The sequence below is a fragment of the Petaurus breviceps genome, unplaced genomic scaffold, assembly GCF_028583685.1.
Source record: "Petaurus breviceps papuanus isolate PSGF00001 unplaced genomic scaffold, PetGlider_PUasm1.0 128, whole genome shotgun sequence".
Taxonomy (NCBI): Eukaryota; Metazoa; Chordata; class Mammalia; order Diprotodontia; family Petauridae; genus Petaurus; species Petaurus breviceps.
In genome coordinates this window covers 7,933,365-7,949,105 of record NW_027185664.1, presented here as the reverse complement: position 1 = coordinate 7,949,105, position 15,741 = coordinate 7,933,365, and the positions used below count along the sequence as shown (strand labels likewise).

Genomic DNA, 15,741 nt, shown 5'->3' with positions numbered 1-15,741 from the left:
TGTTTGTTAAGTCCAGGTAGCCTTCAGCTACTTCCCACCCTTAATCCCATCCTCTTGGTTCTTGGAGTCTGACCTCAGTCCCATCCAGATCCTCCTTAGACTCCTCCTGACCCACCCTAAACCCCTTCTCTAGACCCCCCCTAGATCCCACCCACACTCTTTCTGTATTAGAGCTGTCTTTCCTCCATGAAGTAGCTCAGATTGTCTACCTCGGAGCTCACATAGCTGAGACTCAATCTAGTCTGCTTGTCAACACAAGCATCACAAATGCTCAAGTTCCTTAAGAGTCCACCCATTATGGTGAATCTTTAATAAACTTTGCTTTACATTGGTTGAGAGAAGGTTTGAGTCGAATTTATTGGGTAGGACCCAGAACATAAATATTTTGGGGTCTCCAACACCCCCAAACCCCAACCTCAACATGTCCACATTAGATTGTAAGCTTCTTGAGGGCAGGAATGTCTTTCTTTTTTATTAATTGTATTCCCACTGCTCAATATAATGCCAGACACATAGTAGGCACTTAATATTTATCTGATTAGATTGAATTGGAATTAGGAAAGGTCAAGTGTAAGACATGGCACTTGAGCTGAGTTCTGAAGGGAGCTTGGGCTTCCAAGAGTGAGGGATGAGGAGGAATAATATTCCAGGAAGAGGGTGTGGGGGGGGGCGTGGGGGGGGGTGGGGGGGGGGGGGGGGGCAGCTAGTGCAAAGGTGTAGAAGTAGAAGGCAGAATGTCATACACAGGGAACTGCAGGTAGAGCAGGTTGGTTGGAATGCAGAGTAAGAGCGTGAGGAAGGTGGAACACAGCATCAGCCTGGAAAGATAATCCAGAACTGGATTGTAAAGAGCTATGAATGCCAAAGGGAGGAATTTCTATTTTATCCTAAAGCATATGTTCTTAACTTTTCTGTGTGTCCTGGATCCCTTAAGTGTTATGGTGAAGCCTATGGACCTCTACTCAAAATAGTATTTTTTTAATTTTTTTTTTTTTTACTTTTTGGAGGGGGGAAGGCAGGGCAATCGGGGTTAAGAGACTTTCCCAAGGTCACATGGCTAGTGAGTGTTAAGTGTCTGAGGCTGAATTTGAACTCAGGTCCTTCTGACTCCAGGGGCGGTGCTCTATTCATTGTGCCACCTAGCCACCCCTCAAAATAATATTTTTAAAAGCATAAAATAAAATACACAGGAGTAAAAAGAAAACCAAAGGTTTCTGAAAATATGTAATTTTTTCCTCATCCAAGTTCATGGATTTCCCCTGAAATCTGTCCAAGGGCATATACAGACCTCAGGTTTTTAGTCTCTTGTTGGCTATAATATCTTGATGGCAATAAGGAGCAAGCAAAGCCTTTCTAAGCTGGAGAGTGGCATGGCCAGACCTCTGTTTTGCTAATATGTGTTTGGCAGCTGTGTGGGGGAGGGATTCAGAAGAGCAGATTAGAGCTTTTGTGATGAGTCTCACAAGAATCAGATAGATAGACATGGAGCTCTACCTGAATGGGCATCCTGCACGTGACCAGCTGAGGAGAATTCCGGCACTGACTGCCCTGACTCATCATAGAAAGAGACATTTGTGACTATTGCTGGAATTTTTAAGAAGTCATCTCCCAGCCAAGGACACTTTAAACATTGAAAGACTTTTGGGTCTTAGAGAATTTTGTGGTTGGAAGTTATTGCTGAAGAACTTGGAGTTTTTAATGAAAAATTCCAGGAAGCCAAAGAGTTCTAGGTAATATGTGAATCACAGGGAAGACATCTGCTATATTTGGACCTAAAGCTGGCTCCTCTTGATTATGGAACAAGGCCAATATGTCATGTAATCTCTTACCTTACCTCACTTTACCTTAAGGAGAAAGCTTAGCCAAATACTGCATTCAGGGAGAAAGGAAAAATGTAGCTGCACCCCCAAGTTTCATATGTCACTCTTTGTAAATTTACATAGCCAAATTAGCTATTTAGTCATGAGAAAATTAATGGGAAGCTGCTTCAAGCTGTCAAGTGCATTTTAAAAACGCAGTTGAAGATGATGCTACAAAGGACCTGGATTTCTCAAATGCAGTTAGTTCATAAATCACACCCACCATCATTGCTAATACAGAAGCACTGCTGATTCCCCTCTCCCTGCCCCCACCGCCCACTTCCAAACCCTCTGGCTGCACATTCCCCCTTTGTGACTCTTCACTTACCTGGTTGAACTCCATGTTCATTTTCACCTGATTGCATCTCCATATAAATAGGGTGGAGGTGAAGTGGGGTCTGCCCTAGGATCTGGATTCCCAAAGGACATTCCTGTGGATACCCCTAAAACCAAAATGCATGTTAACCTCTTACTCCATATCTAGATAGATAGATAGATAGATAGATAGATAGATAGATAGATAGATAGATAGATAGATAGATAGATAGAGATATATGTACATACATACATATGTGTGTGTATATATGTATACCCACACATATGAGAAACTGACTATTGTAACAGTGCCGATCCTTATTCCAGAAGTGACTCAGATTCTCCCAATCTCTGTCTGGTAACATCTTAACCTTTAAAACCCAGTTTCAGTGCTATTTCCTCTATGGTTCCTTCTCAGATCCCTACCTCTCTTAACTGCCTAACGTTCTCACCTCACATAGAAATGATTTCTCTTTTATCTGATCTCATAGTACTTTACACTTCTCTTGTACACTTATATTCTAATCTGCCATCTGTGCACATGTAATATAACTTACCTATTAGACTACAGGCTCATTGGGGGGAAAAAGGAGAACATTGTATTGAACCTTTATATCTCCCCTAGAATCTAGTATAGTGATTTGGAAGGGAGAGGGGGGCAGGACATGTAAATACTGAATAAGTGTTTGCTGAGTGAATGATTGAAAACTCTACCTCCTACCGCTTAGAATGTGTGCACAGCTGAAAGTAAAATGTGACCCAGTATAGGAATAATTCTTTTCCATTGAAATATTTTCACATATTAATTCTGAATGGAAAATTCTATAAAAGGATAAAATCCTTTCATAAAGCTATTCTTAAAAGTCCTTGCCCACCCACCCCCAGCCCTCCCCACAGAGTAATCTTTGGAGATTTTCCTTATAGCCAAAAAAGGAGAGAAAAGAATTCTTTTTTTTTCAGCTCTCTACATGAAATAATTTAATGGAAATCTTTTATTTTAAACAAATACAGAAGTATGATTTTGTGGTGGTGTATCACTGAGAATTTGAGGCCTGTGGCTTTAAAAAAGAAAAGCCCCTTAGTTGCTGCTCTTCAATAATTCAGAACTCATTTAGCAATGCCTTTTGGTGGCTTGGAGCTACTCCCTCCTTGGGAGTATCTGATTTTTGCAAATTTCACAGTAAGAAAGAATTACAGCACTTCCCATCCCTCCTTTCAATCTTTCTTAGACCCTTTTGGTATCTTTGTGTCAACAAAATGAAGAAAAGATAGTGTTTCCTTGAGAGGAATCTGCAGCTACTGCTGCGCTCCTTAATTACTGTCTGTGACCAGTCACACTGTTTAGATTCCCTTCAAGTCTCACCCTACACTGTTCTTCTCCATGGTCACTATGGTGTGAGCCAGCTGTCTTTAATCTCTCAGGACCCAATTCACATGCTAAAAATCGTGTTATGAGCACAAATGTCTGAGAGTGGGCATTTGTTTATTTTTTGCTTAGGAGACAACCCTCATACATCTTTGCCATTAAAAAAAAATACCCACATACACACAACCCAAACTTATCAAGCTCAGCATTTTGCGGCTAACTCTTGAACTCCCCAAGACTGCACTGGTGAATATGTCAGACTAAATGTTTGTGTGTTGTTGAAGTCACACCTCTTTTTGGTCAAAGGAAGCATTACTTTTCTCCTTCAAAACATAAAATGTCCTGAGAAGGCATTTTTTGAGCTCCAAATAAACTGGTGACAAAGGAAAATGAAGATGTCTAGTGGTTTCAGACAAAGAGGCAATCTCAGTTGGCCAATCCACTCCCATTCCCCCACAAACACTATTTTTAAAGTGTATTACTGTTTAACATCATAACCATCTCCTCTTTACCTGAATACCCAAACAGGAACATCTCCAAACAGTATCTACTTACTCATCACCCAGCTAGTTGCAGTATCCTGATAACAACATGTGTCATTGGAGTAGACAAGTGACTTCTGTGAATACAGCTTGATGTAATGGAAAGAGGATTGCCAGACAGGCAGCATGACGGAGTGGAGAGAGAGTTAGGAAGCCTTGGGTTCAAGTCTGACCTCTGACATGTGCTGGCTATATGACATTAAGCAAATCACCCATCTTTGGATTCCAGGCAACTCTCTAAGACTGTAAATTAGAGGCAAATGCCGATCAGAATTGTTAAAGGAAATCCCTCACATTGAACTTTCTATGAAAATTAAATCACAGTTCCTGGTGGAAAAGTGGAGGGGGGAGGGATATAAGGAGGGAGAGGGGAGAAGGGACAAAAAGAAGAAAGGAGACAGAAGGAAGGGGGGAGAGAGGAAAGAGAAGGGGCAAAGAGAGGAGGGAGGGAGGGAGGAAGAGAGAAACAGAGACAGAGACAGAGAGACAGACAGAGAGAGAGAGAACACCAGATAGGACATCAATAGATCTGGACTCTAGTCCTGGTTCTGCCACATTACTACCAATAATGTGTAAATCTGTAAAAGAAAACAGTTCCATTTAAATTATTTCATGTAGAGAGCTGGAAAAATAAAAGAAAAGGATCCTTTTCTTTCTTTTTTGCCCATAAGATAAATATCTGAAGGTTCCTTGTGAGACCTTGGACAAAGCTCTTCCCTTCTCTGGGCCTTACCCCTAAGGGCTCCCCAGCTTTAAGAATTCTGAGACTATTCTATGATTCTCATATAACTATTAGGACACTGTCTTCAATTACTTTTTGGTTCTTGCCAAAGTTACACAAGGGAGCAATGGACCATGGTCTTGCATGTGTTCCAAAGCATAGAATGATTCCAGGAAAATGACTGGTCACAAGACCAAAGCAAACGACACAGATTCCTGAGTATTTCTCTGTTAATTTTCTGGAGGGCTCTGTTTGAGAAATGAGAATGTTTTCCTCAACTCCTATTCAATTGCTCTGTATCTCCAATGCAGAACTATAACAAGAGCTAACATTTATTAAGCATCTTCTTTTTTCAGATCATTTTGGGAAGCACTGGGGGAAATGCCCAATAGAGATCCTCAGCCTGGTAAGGTGATAAGATACAGTAACTATAACACACAAAAGTACCCAAGCTAAGACCCTTTGTGAGTTATAAGGAATATATTCCTTTTGGTGGCACAGCAAATCAATAATGAAATGCCCTATGCAGAAAGAATGAAATTAAAAAAAAAAAGTCCTTGGGCACTGAACTACCAAGCACCAAAGCAGAGAACTGATAAATCTAGACTTCCCTTAGCCCAACACTGGGCTATTTGCTGCCACTTATAGGCCACATCTTTGCTACTATCATTTAGTAACCTCTCCTCCCTCTTTCTGGATTTCCAATCTTACTCTGTCATATGGTTCAGATCTTCTCTAAAGTCACCTAGTGACTTCCATTTAATTTTCCTTCCTTCTTAAGGACTTCAGTATCTGACTCAAAGTCTTCTTCATCCCAATGCTAAGCTTCATACTTGGAGACTTTATGTCTTGATAATCCCCTGAAACACATTGGCTCCACAGTTCATCAACCCCAACTCCTATAAACTCATTCCATATCAGCCATTCATAGGGATAGCTATACCTTTCACCTCACCATCACACATAATTGTGTGAGTTCCATGATCTAGAGTTCTAAAAGTTTCCATCTGACATATCCTCCTCTCATTCTACCTCTCCCTCTTCCTTGATCCTCTTAAACCTATTATGCATCTTCAGTCATGATCTCTATTCCTTCCACCAATTCCTGTTCTAACAGATCATCACCTATGGCCTCACTTTCCTTCCTTCACAGTCTTAACCCTGTGACTGACCTTATGGTTGAACCTGGAATCCCTTGCTCCCTTGTCATGCCTCACCAAAACCAAAAGCTAGGCTACCCACTGTGTACCTTTTCCCAATCCCACATATGTAATACAAAATGATCCAGGTCCTCAATACTCTAAGGCAATTCTTTTTTTTTTTTTTTTTGCTTTTTTTTTGGAGGGAGGAAGGCAGGGCAATTAGGGTTAAGTGACTTGCGCAAGGTCACACGGCTAGTAAGTATTAAGTATCTGAGGCTAAATTTGAACTCAGGTCCTCCTGACTCCAGGGCTGGTGCTCTATTTACTGCACCACCTACCTGCTCCGATGGCAATTCTTTAATTCTTCTCTGACCATTGCTCTATCTCTTCTCCTCCCAAGGCCCCATCTCCTTCCCCTACTTTCTCAGTAGAGGACCTCTCTTCTTTTTTTACCAAGAAACTAGAAGTCCCCAGCTATGATTTCCCTCTTCTCCCCTACTGCACATCTCAAATATTGTTCCCTATCATCTGTTGTTTTTCTCCAGTCTAGAAGAAAGGACACCCTTCTTCCTAGTCAAGGTCATGCCCTCTACTTATATTCTTATGTTCTACCTCTCTTCTCCTTCTCTCTCCTCCTGGAACTTGTCCCTGATATCATTTCCATTCTCTCTCACCTTCCATCTCTCCTTACACACTACATCCTTCTGTGATACCTACAAACATTCCAGGCTCCCCCTACCTCCATCTTTAAAAAAACATCTCCACTTGGACATATAATCACCTCAAGCTAACTCCATATCTTTTCTCCCTTTAGTATTTAAACCCCTGAGAAAAGTATCTATGCAAAATATTTCTATTTCATCACTTCCCATTCAGTTCTTAACACTTTGAAATTTGGTTTCCAATGCCACCTGAATCTTCTTTCTCCAAAATTTCTAATGATCTCTTAACTGCTAAATCCCATGGTGTTTTCTCAGTCTTCATTATACTTAAATTCTATGCAGTTGTGGCATGTCTTGGATATTTGGATAGTCTTTCTCTTGCCTTGACTTTCATGACATTGGTCTTTCTTTGTTGTCCTACGTGTCTGAGTACGACTTTTCAATCTTCTTTTCTAAATATTCATTTATCTCCTGCTCACTTACAGTGTTGTAGCAGCAAGCACCCCAGTGTCCCCAGGATTTGCTGCCAACACAGTTTCTTAGATCTGCTTTGTTAAAGGAAAGCAACTCAAAATAGGTTGACAAGCTTACTTTAATCAGTCAAACATGTATCATTTACCTAGTTCAGGGGGAAAAGGTCAGCACCCCGAACTTCAGAGTATACAGACAGAATTATCAAGACAGAAACAGATCAAGTAGACAGATTTCCAAACTGTCCAACCATTACATCCATACCCAATCAACATCTGGGTTTTTCAAATCCGGGGGCTCTCAATAATGGCTTCCCAGAGTTTCATCTGATCAAATCACAGAACACTTCTCAAAGTGAGCCCCAAAACAAAGCTACACACCAGGGCTTATATAGCCTTCTTCTGGCTCAGAGGATGTAACAACCTTATTGACTCACTGTCCAATCAAGAAGTATCTACTGAAAAACAAGCCTCCCACCCCAGGCTCCAGGTGCACTTTAGCCTAGGGGCAGGGAAGATCTTAAAAATTTACATTCCCATTACAGGTGTCTGGCATCCAAGATTATGTCTTGAGTCCTCTGAGTTTTCTTTACTATCTAGGTAAGCTCATCAACTGTTATGAGATCAATCATGATCTTTATGTAACTGACTCTCAAACCTCTTTATCCAGTCCTCATCTCTCTACTAAACTCTAATGTTGAATAATTGACAGCTTTCTAAACATTTCTATACAGATACTATTAGCATTTCAAATTCATCATGTCCAAAACAGCACTTATTCTCACCCTCCTCCATATCTCTCCTTCCAAAAACTGATCTTTCAACTTTCTATAGTAGGATTTTTAGAAGTTTTTAAAATAGTTTTTCAAACTTTGATAATATGTGTTTTTAAATTTATTAAATAAATTTTTATTGATATCTTCTGGGTTTTTTTTTATTTTAGTTATCCCCAGAATCCCTCCCCTTCTCCCTTCCAGAGAGCTATCATATAATAAATAGTATTTTATAAAGGAAAAAAATAAGCACAACTGATCAATATATTGAAAAAATTGTTTTATTTTTTAAGTGGCAACATTTAACTTTTGTAAAACTCCCACCTCCAGACAGAAATGAGTTGAGAGTGTCTTCTTGTGTCTTCATTTGAGTCATCCCTAACCTTTATAATTCTATTATATTCACTTTTATTTATTTTGTGTGGTTATTCTTTCTAATTAATCATTATAGGTATTGTATATATTGTTTTCTTAACTCTCCTTACTTTACTCTGCATCAATCATGTAGATATCATTCTTCTCTTATTAATCACATATATTATTTCTTACATTTTGTTGTTGTTCAGTCATTTTTTAGTCATGTGTAATTCTTTATGACCCCATTTGGGGTTTTCTTGGCAAAGATATGAAGGTGGTTTGATATTTCCTTCTCCAGATTTTTACAGATGAAGAACTGAAGTGAACAGATTTAAGCAACTTACCCAATGTCACCCAACTAGTAAGTGTCTATAGCAAGATTTGAGCTCATAAAGATGAGTTCTCTTGACTCCAGGCATGGCACTATCCACTGTGCCACCTGGATGCCTTCTTATAACACAGTAATATTCTACTGTGCTCATGTACAATAGAATTTGTTTAGCCATTCCCCAAGTGATGGGCATTACCTTGTTTCTAATTCTGTTTTCACAAAAAGTGCTGCTGCAAATATCTTAATGGATATGGTAGCTATGTTCTTATCAATGGCTTTCTTAGGATTTATTCCAAGTAATGGAGTCTCTGGTTCAAAGTGTAGGGATATTTTCGTCACTTTACTTGAATAATGCCAAATTGCTTTCCAAAATGTCTATATCATTTCACAACTCTACCAACAATGTATTAGTATGGGGGGGGGGGGGACAAGGGGAGACAAGATGGCAGAGTAGAAACAGGACTTCTACATGGCTCTGGCTTACACCTCCTCCAATACATGTAAAAAATGACTCTAAACAAACTTTAGAGATACAGAACCCACAAATTGACAGAGAAACAAATCTGCTGCTGAAGGCAGGCCAGTGGGAAGGGTCTATCACAGAATGCTGGGAGATGAGTACAGTCCTGATTGAGCCAAGGTTATAGACCCAGGGAGGCCCTGACCAGCCATGGCTGGAGCCACCTTCACTAGAGTAAATCACCAGCACCTGTAATGGTTTCCAGACTTCTCAATCCACAAATGCCAAAGACAAAGTAAAAGATCAGTGTGGAACTTTGTTGGGAATGGGGGGAACACGGTCCAGCTGCTGCCCCTGGAGCAAGAAGTAGCGGAGGTGTGGTGGCTGCAGCTACTGCCATGTGGCTGCTTCAGGTGCTCCTGCCTGCAGATTGTAGGTGGACCAAGAAACCATTCAGAGGGTAATTGCTTTTGCTTTGACCTGCTTGGATATGGATCTCAGTCTTGGGTGGTGGTCCTGAGGCCAGAGTGAGTGAGGGCCATAGAAAGGGTGCCCATCTAATAGCTCCAGCAGCTGCAAAAACCCCAGCTACTTGGGATATAACTCTCTCCATTCTGGAAGCAGAGTTCTAACGTGGTAAAGAGCTCAAAAAGTCAAGTAATTGGCTGCCAAAATGAGCAAGCAACAGAAGTACAAACAGGCAATAGAATCATTTTTGGGTACAAAAAGGATCATGGCACGGGGCAAGAGGAAAACAATGAAGTCAGAACTCCTACATCAAAACCATCCAAGAAAAATATGAACTAGTTACAGGCCATGGAGGAGTTCAAGAAGTATTTTGAAAATCAAGTAAGAGAAGTGGAGGAAAAATTGGGAAGAAAATGAGAATGATGCAAGAAAATCATGAAAAGCAAGTCAACAGCCTGCTAAAGGAGACTCAAAAATACACTGAAGAAAATAACACCTTAAAAAGTAGACTGACTCAAATGGCAAAAGAAGCCCAAAAAGCCAATGAGGAGAAGAATGTTTTAAAAAGCCTAATTTGCCAGATGGAAAAGGAATTTCAAAAATTTGAAAGAGAATATTTGAAAAAAAAATTGAAGAGGATAATTCCTTCAAAATTAGATTGGAGCAATTGGAAGCTAATGACTTTATGAGAAATCAAGATACTATAAAACAAATGAAAAAATAGAAGACAATGTGAAATATCTCATTGGAAAAACCACTGACCTGAAAAATAGATCCAGGAGAGATAATTTAAAAATATTGGTCTACCTGACAGATATAATAAAAAAAAAAAAGAGTCTAGACACCATCTTTCAAGAAATTATCAAGTGGAGGTGGAGCCAAGATGGCGGCATAGAAGCAGGAAAATTCCATATGCTCCCTCCATAACCATCTCAAATACCTATAAAAATGACTCTAAACAAACTTTAGGGCTACAGAACCCACGAAGTGGCAGAAACAAACCTCTGGCTGAAGGCAGCCCAACAGGCAGACAGGAAGGGTCCATCACTGCCCTGGGAGCTGTGCCCAGCCCTTTGTGAGCCCACGGTTTTAGCCTCAGGGTAGCCCCTGACCAGCCAGCTGGAGCGGACCTCAGGAAAGTGGATCACCAGCAGCTGTGGTGGTTTCCAGAATTATCAACCCATAAATGCCAAAGAGCTCTCGGACTGCAAATTGTAGGGGGACCAAGCGACCAGTCTGAAGGGTAATTGCTTTTGCTTTAACCTGCCTGGATCTGGATTGCTGTATAGGGTGGAGATCCTGGGGTGCGTGCCCAGGTGCCAGAGCCAGTGGAGGTTTCAGAGAGGGCACCCAACTAATAGCTCCAGCAGCTGAGAAAACCCCAGCAATTTGGGACAAAGTTCTCCACTCTGGAAGCAGAGTTCTACTGTGTCAAAAAGCTCAGATGTCAAGTAATTGAGTGGCAACATGAGCTAGCAAAGGAAGAAAAGCAAGCACAGCAATACGACTTTGGGTTTCTTTTTTGGGGACAAAAAGGATCAAAGCATGGAACAGGAGGAAGAAAATGAAGTCAGAAGTTCTGCACCAAACACTTCCAAGAAAAATATGAACTGGCTATAGGCCATAAAAGATCTGAAGAAGGATTTTGAAAACCAAATAAAAGAAGTGGAGGAAAAATTGGGAAGAGAAATGAGAATTATGCAAGAAAATAATGAAAAGAGAGTCAACAACCTGCCTGAAGAAAATAACGCCTTAAATAATAGACTAACTCAAATGGCAAAAGAGGCTCAAAAAGCCAATGAGGAGAAGAATGCCTTAAAAAGCCAAATTTGCCAGATGGAAAAAGAATCTCAAAAGCTCACTGAAGAGAATCATCCCTTCAGAATTAGATTGGAGCAAATGGAAGCTAGTGACTTTATGAGAAATAAAGATACTATTAAAGAGATCCAAAGAAATAAAAAAAAAATAGAAGGTAATGTGAAATATCTCATTGGGAATACCACTGACCTGGAAAATAGATCCAGGAGAGATAATTTAAAAATTATTGGACTACCTGAAAGCCATGATCAAAAAAAGAACCTAGAAATTATCCTTCAAGAAATTCTCAAGAAAAATTGCCCTGATGTGTTACAATGAGAAGGCAAAATACAGGTTGAACGAATGCACCAATAACCTCTTGGAAAAGATCCCCAAAAGAAAACTGCTAGGAATATTATAGCCAGTTTCTGGAGTTTCCAGATCAAGGAGAAAATATTACAAGCAGCCAGGAAGAAACAACTTGAATATTGTGGAAATACAATCAGGATAACACAGGATCTCACAGCTTCTACACTTAGGGACAGAAGGGTTTAGAATATGATATTCTGGAGGTTAAAGGAGCTGGGATTAAAACCAGGAATCACCTACCCAGCAAAACTGAGCATAATGCTACAGGGGAAAATATGGTCATTAAATAAAATAAAGGACTTTGAAGCATTCTTGATGAAAAACCCCGAGCTGAACAGAAAATTTGACTTTCAAATACAAGAAGCAAGAGAAGCGTGAGAAGGTAAACAGGAAAAAGAAATCATAAGGAATTTATTAAAGTTGAAGTATTTACATTCCTTCATGGAAAACAATAATTGTAACTCATAAGACTTTTCTCAGTATGAGGATTGCTGAAAGGAATATATATATGTGTGTGTGTGTGTGTGTGTGTATGTATGTGTGCATATATGTGTACATGTATGTATACATACAATTATGTATGTATAGGAGGATGTATGTGTATATAAATATATATATGAGTGTGGGCATTTCTATGTTCATGTATACATAGACAAAGGGCACAGGATGAGTTGAATTTGAAGGGGTGATATCTAAAAAATAAAATTAAGAGGTGAGAGAGGAATTTATCAGGAGAAGAAGAAAGGGAGTGATAGAGTAGGGTAAATTATGTCATATAAAAGAGGCAAGATAAAACTGTTACAATGAAGGGGAAGAGCAAGAAGGTAAAAGGAAATGGAATGACCTGATTCTCATTGAATTTGGCCTAAGGAGGGAATAACATACACACTCAATTGGGTATCTTACCCTACAGGAATATAGGGGGGTAGGGGATAAGAGGGGTGAGGATAGAAGGGAGGGTAGATTGGAGGAGAGGTTTGTTATAAGCAATTGTTTTTGAAAAGGGATAGAGTCAAAGGAGAAAATATAGTAAGTGGGGGGATAGGATGGAGGGAAATATAGTTAGTCTTTCACAATATAACTACTATGGAAATGATTTGGGTAACTACACATGTACAATCTATATTGAATTGCTTATCTTCCTAATGGGGGTGGGTGAGGAGGGAAGAAGAGAAAAAAATCTGGAATTCAAAGTTTTAAAAACAAATGCTTAAAAATTGGTTATTTACATGCAACTGGGAAATAAGATATACAGGTACTGGGGTATAGTAATCCATGTTGCCCTACTAGAAAGTTAGGGGGGTAAAATTGGGAGGATATAAGAGAGAACAGATTGGGTGAAGGGGTATTCAGTAGGCTTGCTATTTTGGGGTGGGGAGTAGGGGAAAGACGGCTAGAGAAAAAATTGTAACTCAAAATCTGGTGGAAATGAATGTTGAAAACTAAAAATAAATAAATCAAAAATTTGAAGAAAAAAAAACAATGTATTAGTATGCCTATCATTCTACTAACACTCCAACATTAATTTTTGTAAAAGTTCCATATGGTCCATATGTATATTTCTTCACTATCCCATTAAGCCTTTCTAGATATTACAAATCTTTTGATTCTAGTTTCTCTAGAATTTATTCAATTCCATATTTTTTTTTCCTTTTTTCATCTATCTGTTGGGCTTATCTAAAACCAAGAGAGGGAAATTGAAATATCTTGTTACTATTGTGTTACTATTTCTGTCTTCTTACAGCTCATCTAATAATCTCTTTGTGAATTTGGATGCTAAGGAATTTGGAGTATGTAATTTTATTCTGATATTAGATTGTTGTCTGTTTCTTTTCAGCGAAATATAATTTAATTGTTCATTCCTTTTTTTTGATGTTTGTTTCTGACATGTTGGCATGATTTTATAACTCCTGCTTTTTTTAATTCCCCTGATGAGTAGTAATTTTTCCCATCCTTTAAGTTTTATTTTGTATCTTTGCTTTTTAGATATATTTCTTGTAAGTGACAGATTGCAGGGGGGTTGTTTTCTTATCCATTCTGTCCCTCTTTTTCGTTTTATTGATTATTTGCTTCTTAAACACCCCAGACCACAAAATGCAGGTAGAGTAAATAAATTCAGCAGGTAAGTACATCAGCAGCAGCAATGAAATGACAGTAGAAAGACCAGTAAAAGACTTCTTTCTAAATGTGCATAAAGAGAGAGGGGTGAAGTTATTGTTTCTCAATTGAACTGATAAATTTAATCACTATGTGTCTTGGAGTTTCCAGTCTTGGGTTTTTTTTTTTCTGGAGGTGACATTATTTTTTAAGTTAGTATTTCATTTTCTGTGGTCAGAAGTCCCTGCCATTTCAGATTTAAGTTTTTATGTTTTGCCAATTATTTTTGCTGTACAGGCCATAAATTCTGTTCTCATAATTCTCATTTCTCTTTTAAACCAGGAATAGTATGTGGTTGTTCCATGTTCTCATCAAGTGTTGAATCATTTTCCTTTGTTTTGCAGTATTTATTCATAGATTCCTGAACTCATTTTACAAGATCTGTAGACCATATTTCCTTCTGCTGTTAAATGTTTTCTCTGTTGATTTATCTGTTTATATACAATGTTTGTGAGTTTTATTCTACCTGAAATCTTTGGTAATTTCAGTCTTTGTTTCCTTATTTTTCCCTACTGCTCACTTTCTAACTCTTTCCCCTCTGGTGATGGTTTTCTTGGGAAGCTGGATTTCAAAGCACCTTAGCCTCCCCCCAGGCTAAGCAACTCAGGGTTCACCAGCTTATACCTCTAACCCAAATTACTTTTGATGGGACAGAATTGGTTCCAACAAGATGCTGGACCCTATCTCTCAGATTTAGTGTAGTTGCCCTCAACCCTACCTCCCCCAACCCACACATATGCATAGTGTCCTGTCTTCTTCCCTCTGTTCTTCAGTTCTCCACATAAGCAGTTCCGAATACTTCCATTCTGGTAACACTGCAGCCAGGTAATATGTCTATCATTTGAAGTTTGGGTCTCTGAGGCTCTGGGAAGAAGACTGGATGGAGTATGGCACTGAATTCCATTTCAGACCTAAACTTGAGTCCTGCACCTTTCCCTCTGTTTCTCTATCTCTTTCAGAAAACAGTGCTATCATAGTTCCAGTTGTTCCTGACCCAACAAACCTCCAAAGCCTTGAGATCAGATCTCCATGGCAGGAGAAAGATGAAAAGGGGATCAGGGTTTAAGGTCAGGTTTTATTACAAGTCATTGGACCGGTTCAGGTTGGATAGTACAATCTTGCTTCTAGTAGTATGGTGGGTGGTGGATGCTGTGGGTGCTGCATGAATTCAGGTAGGTGTCAGTTCATGGTTTTATTTTTTTAACCTTCTTTTGGGTTCCAGATTCCTAGATCATGGAAACAGCTGAAAGTGTTATCTTGGTCATATAATTTCTATTTTAGACAGGCTTGAGAGGTTGTAAGAATCAGAGAAAATGTCCTTCACCTTGTTGGTTACATGATCCAAATGTCTTCTCCATAGCATGTTGTTGGCACAACCATACCTCTGATCAACCAGGTTCCTGATTTCTGAGTTATGTTTCCTTCAGTCTCCTATATCTAATAAGTTTTCCTAAGTCTTCTCTATTTTATTTCTACAAAATATCTCACATATCTTCCCTTCTTCCTATTCACATGACTACAATTCTGGTTTTTACTTTTATCACCTTTCATATAGACTGTTATAATAGTTTCCTAATTTGTCATCTTGGTTTTGTTCTCCCCCTCTCCTTTCCAAACCATCCTCCACTTAGCTGCCAAATATTTATTCCAAAAAACACCATGTCACTTCCTTGCCCAAAAATCTTCAAGCCCTTTTTTGCCTGTAGATTAATCATAATAGCTAGAACTTATGTAGCATTTAAGCTTTGCAAAGCCACATGTTATTTCATTTGGTTCTTGCAATGACATTGTGAGGCAGATGTGATTGTTATCCCCATTTTATAGATGAGAAAACTAAAGATTAGAAAGTTTACATGGGTAGGACGGAGAGTAAGAGCACCGGCCCCAGAGTTGGGATGACCTGGGATCAAATATGGGCTCAAACACTTAGCACCCACCCAGAAACACCTGGC

The 15,741-nt window shown here is 39.3% G+C and overlaps 1 long non-coding RNA gene across 1 annotated transcript in view; it reads right to left on the bottom strand.

Moving 5' to 3' along the window:
- The window catches only part of LOC138172489 (uncharacterized), a 94,054-nt gene that overhangs the window by 75,380 nt on the left and 2,933 nt on the right, over window positions 1-15,741 (bottom strand). The window contains exon 3 of the long non-coding RNA XR_011171132.1: window positions 2,188-2,302. This is a non-coding gene — a long non-coding RNA (uncharacterized lncRNA). The remainder of the gene's footprint in view (window positions 1-2,187; window positions 2,303-15,741) is intronic.